Here is a 5,322-nt window from a genome sequence, read left to right as displayed (position 1 = left end):
TTCTATTAATTTTTTTGTTTTAAAGTATCTACATTTTTTAAATTTATAATCGGAATAGAACGTCTCCTAAATTGTCAGGATCCTGAGGAAGAAAAATCCAACACAAAACAAATGAGTTTTCTGTCCCAACTCCTCCACAGTGCACCACAGATGAAGTTCCCACTTCAAAGAGCTGTGGAATTCCTTTCTATGGTTATTTCTGAAGGGTAGACATTTGGTAGAAGGAATAACTTTTTCGATTGAACTGGAAAGCATCATCATTTGTCTAAGTGTTTTCCATTTTCAAACATAGTCTCTGTACCCCAACCTGTGAAGCAGCAGGCACTGTCGGGGGCCCAGGGGTACCATCTGCATCCCACCAGACTGCGTGACCTCTGAGCAGTAAGAAGTTTGGCCAGTGCAGAGGACCAGAGTTCAGCTGTCTGGGTTCACTGTGAAGTCGACTGTCCAACTTTTCTAACATTAATTACAACCATATATGTGCCCTTTTCTTGGTATTCTAAACCCACTAGAGAATTTTCATTAAGACGTTCCTTTGGACACATTTCGGGCACAACATATTGTCCCCCAGGTGTGAGGGTGGGAAATTGCAGGCCACAGGTAGGAAGAGTACACATTCTCTCTCTCTTTGCTTCTCAGCAACACAGGCTTGTCCAACATGAAACAGCAGGTGAACCCAACCACCTCTGTTTGCAGGGAGACTTCTCCCATGGACCACACACCACCTGGCACCATAGGTCTTTTGTGGGGATTCTATGGCCTCTGATTCTGTTGCCTCCATCTTCCCAGCCACAGATGCAACTCTGGCCCAGGCGGCCAGCACAGCCTCTGGGACAGAGGTTGTCACCTCAGTGTATTAATTGTCTCAAGGAGAGCTGCACACTCTTCAGGGTTAGGCAGAGCCTCTGCAGGTGGAGAAGTCACTTCCCAAAGGATTAGTCCTTTCAGAACTCATCCCTTCCTGAGGGCTTTCTGTAGATGTTTTCCCTCTGCTCATCTTTAATTTTTTTCATAATGATGTCTCTATCCTGGCCTCTTTTGCAGTGGTAGGAATATCCTTTTGTTCTGGATAAGCACAGGCACAGAGTCTCCTATATGCATCTAATTTCTGGTCTTTAGAGCCGATTTTTAACCGTTGGCACCAAGCCCACAAAATGTCTTGGTGAAGCTGGTTGACTGGTGGTTGTTTAGAGGGCAATGGGGGAATTGGTATCTTTCTACGAGGCTGAAGGCTGTCATTGCATTGTGTCTTCTCCTTTGGACAGGAAGTTCTGTCATCTTTCCTTTACAGATCTTTTCTGTTTATTCCCCCTTTGCTGAGGTTGTCGGTAACCCTGTAGAAGCGCTTGGTTGACTGGAAGCCCACTGCTGCTCTTCAGTTTCTACAGACACTTGTGTTCACACTTGGGATTTTCCATACTCTTCCCATGACTTCTCTGTGGATTTCCACTCCTTGCCTCTTGGATGCTTCATACTCAGAAAGTAGACCAGGTAGATAGACTAAAATTCTTCTGCTTGTTCTATTAATTTTTGAGAGATGGGTGTTGAAATTCCCAAGTGTAACTGTGGAAATGTCTATTTCTCCTTCTAGTTCTATAGGTTTTTGCTTCACACATTTTGCAGTTGTTTTATTCAGTACTTTCACATTTAGGATCACTGTATCTTCTTGGTGGACTGATTCTTGTACCATTGTGTAATGTACCTCTTTCTAATTGCCCTAAAGTCTCCTTTATCTGATATTAATTAGTCATTCTTTTTTTTTGCTATCTTTTGATTAATGTTTGCATGAAATATCTTTACCCACTCTTTTACTTTGAACCTACCTATAACATATTTGAATGAGGTTTTTTGGACAGCATAGAATTGGGGAATTTGGCTTTTTAAAATTAACTCCATCTATTTTTTTTAAAAAAGGATCATTTTACTTGTCTTTCTTTCTATTTCAATTTGACCGGGGGTGAGGGCAGAGAGAGAGAGAGAGAATGTGTGAGTGAGTCCAGGACTCAAACCACAGTTGGTCATGTGGGAGTCCAGCATCCTTAACCACCACATCACCTACCAGCTCCCATGGCCAATTTCTTTTTATTGATGCATTTAGACTGTTAATACAATTATTTATATGCTTTAATTTAAATGTGTCATTTTATTTTTTGTTTTCTATTTTGTTCTCTCTGGATTGTCTTTCTTTATTCTGTGTTTTCTTGTTCCTACCTTCCTGTGAGTTACTTGAATCATTTTTTTAGAAATTACCTCTTATTTACTTTATTTTTCTTAGTTTTTGTATGTTTGTTTTGGAAAACATCTTTTCGTGGAGTTTTTTAATGTATGTTCTAGGTATTACATGTACATAACTTATCACAGCCTATTGACACTGACATTTTGCCAGCCAAAGTGAAATTTAGAAAGCTGATGTCACTGTACATGACCTTAGCCTCCCCATTTGTGGGTGGTGGGGGGAAGCCCTCCAGGACCAGCCATGGGGGTTCATTAACACTCTTGTTAGCTATGCAGGACTCAGAAATAGGACAATCTGTATAGACCACTTGCGTGTACGTGCGTACGATCCCGGCTAACCAGTCTATCCTGCCCAGGGTTTGCTAGACTCTCTTCCTTTTGGCACTTCAGTGACCTTTTGTTAGATTTTTTTGTTATAGTCCCACATGTCCCTGAGGCTTTTTTTCAGTCTCTCCTCTCTGCTGTTCATATTAAGTAGTTCCCACTAATCTCAAATTTACTGATTATTTCTTCTCTCTATTCTACCATTGAGTCCATTTATTGAGGCCTTTTTAATTCTTATTTCTTTTCCAGTTCTAAAACCTAACTTTGGTTCTTGTTTAGATTTTTTATTTCTGTACTTTCAATTTCTTTCCTGAGACTTTCTACACTTTCATTTGTCTCAAGCACGTTCAAAACTATCTGTTGAAGCAAATTTGGGGTGGCCCCTTTAAAATCCTGTCAGATCATTCTAACCTCTGCGTCATCTCATTGGTGGTGTCTGTTGATTGTCTCTTCTCATTTAGGTTGAGAACTTCATTATTCTTAGCAGGATTGCTACTTGTTATCGATACACAGACATTTTAGATATTATAGGACTCTGGATATTACTGAAATCTACTCTTTTAACAGGCTTCTTCTGTACCATACCAGCTGGAGAAGAGGGATGTCATCTCATTACTACCAGTTGGAAGAAGTCCAGAATTTCTACTGAGCCTCCACGGATGCCCAAAGAGCTTCCTGTTACTGCTAGATGTGAGACAGTTAAGACCACCCAATAGGCTTCCACCAATACTACTCTTTGGGGGAAGGGAAAGAACACCATGGTCTTTCCAACATGACCTTCACTGATACCTTGTTAACTGCTGAGCCTGGTGGAAACTCTGCTTCCTGTTATGCTTCCCCTGACCACACCACATTGAGGAGTGGAAAGCAGTAGAAGTCTAGGCTTTCCATATGGTCTTCAATGATGGAAAAGGGGGTAGGAGACACATTACAGCCTGGCAAGTGTAAAGCTTTAAGATCCCTCCTTTGCCTTTGCCAGGGGGACTTGAGGTAAGGCCATAGTCTTACCTGTGATGTTCAGCTAGAGCAGAGCAGTTACTATCTGCTGTAGGTTGAATTGTGTCATTCGAAAATCCACATGTTAAAGTCTTTACTATCTGCTGTAGGTTGAATTGTGTCATTTTAAAATCCACACGTTAAAGTCCTAACCCCCAGTACTTCTGACTAACTTCAGAGAAAGGATCTTTACAAAGATAATCAATTAAAATAAAGTCATTAGGTGGGCCATAATAAAAAATGACTGGTGTCCTTATAAAAAGGGGACATGTGGGCACACAGATATGCAGAGAGGGAAGACAGTGTGGAGAGACATAGGTAACAGATGGCCATCTACAAGCCAAGGGAAGAGGCCTGGGAATACATCCTTCCCTCACAACCCTTTAAAGGAATCAACCTTACCAACACCTCCATTTTTTACTTCTGGCTTCTAAAACTGTGAGAAGATACATTTCTATGGCTCAAGTTATCTAGGCTGAGATACCTTGATACAGCAGCCCTAGGAAACTAACATCCTATCTGAAAGTTTTCTGTCTTACTAAGTAGCCTTTTCTGGTCTTTTGGCTAGACAGATCAGTCTCTTTCTAGGCCCCTTTTTGTCTGTACCCAGGGTCGTATCTAGGCTGTCAGCCTCTCTAATATCCAGTCTTGGATATACGAAGCACAAAGAAAATCCAGGAACCTCACCACTGTGTCCTTCCTTAGATTCCATGGTCCCTACCCTGTCTAGCTTCTTTCTACCTTTCAGGCTCTTTCATGTTTTATATATAATGTCCAAGATTTTTAGATGTACTTAGAAGGAAGAATAGATAAAAATATGTCTTTCATCTTTCCAGAAGTAGATGTTCACAAATGTGCCTTTAATGCTTGGTTAATAAGAAAAATATTCCAAAAACATAAAGATTTGGGGAAACAAGAAACTCCAGACCAGTAAGAGAGCCTTATAGATACTAAAGTTATTTTGGTTCTTATCTTGGTGGAAATAATAAGAAATATGTGCCTACCATGTCACAAGATGAAAACAGCCAAGATTTAGAAGACGTCATTAACTGTATGTGTTGTGCAATCTCCCCTCTCTTGGTCCTATTACTACAAACGTTTTGCATTTATATACTTTTTTTCCAAATTACAAGCCATTTTATTTCTCTGTCTCATTTGAGCTCACAAATCTGTAAAGTAGATGGGAATGATTATTCTCAATTTATAGTTCAGACTTGGTGAGGTTGCAGGGTTGCCTAAAGTCAGGTGGCCGGCATGACAAGTAAACGGAACTCAAAACCATGTCTTTTGACATCAAAGCAAGAATATTTTCCATTCTCCCTCATGAAAACCACTCTTACTTGTAATACTGGCCAAAAGTCCCCACACCACCACTTATAACGGGCTTGACAATGATCCCCTAAAGCTTTCTAAAACCTTCATAATCACTCTGGGAAGGCTTATGGCATCTTGCTCCTTTGGTTTCATATTTTTTTTAATTCAGTAAAAACCCATGATAGCTATTGGTTGCACAGACTATCCTAGATAATTCAAAGTAATGGTTTTCAAAATGTTTTCTACAGAGCCCTTAGGTACTTTGGCATCTGCTGTGAGGATGGGATTTGAGGCTCAAGGTCTCTGTTTCCAGCTTGGTCACAAAGCCTCTGCTTATATCTGTTTCATATATTGGGATTCCTCATAGGACTTGATCTGAAAAACTACAATTAAAACAACATATAAATTACAATTTTTTTTTTTTTTTTTTGCTAAAGGTCACACATGCTTAAT

At 40.1% G+C, this 5,322-nt stretch overlaps 1 pseudogene; it reads right to left on the bottom strand.

Annotated features, from left to right (window-relative positions):
* Positions 1–508: 508 nt before the first annotated feature.
* On the bottom strand, positions 509–4,267 carry LOC106735768 (developmental pluripotency-associated protein 4 pseudogene; annotated as a pseudogene).
* Positions 4,268–5,322: the final 1,055 nt, after the last annotated feature.

The sequence above is a fragment of the Tupaia chinensis genome, unplaced genomic scaffold (assembly GCF_000334495.1).
Source record: "Tupaia chinensis unplaced genomic scaffold, TupChi_1.0 Scaffold000523_1, whole genome shotgun sequence".
Taxonomy (NCBI): Eukaryota; Metazoa; Chordata; class Mammalia; order Scandentia; family Tupaiidae; genus Tupaia; species Tupaia belangeri.
The sequence above is the reverse complement of the archived record's forward strand: the minus strand, read 5'-3'. Positions and strand labels throughout refer to the sequence as shown.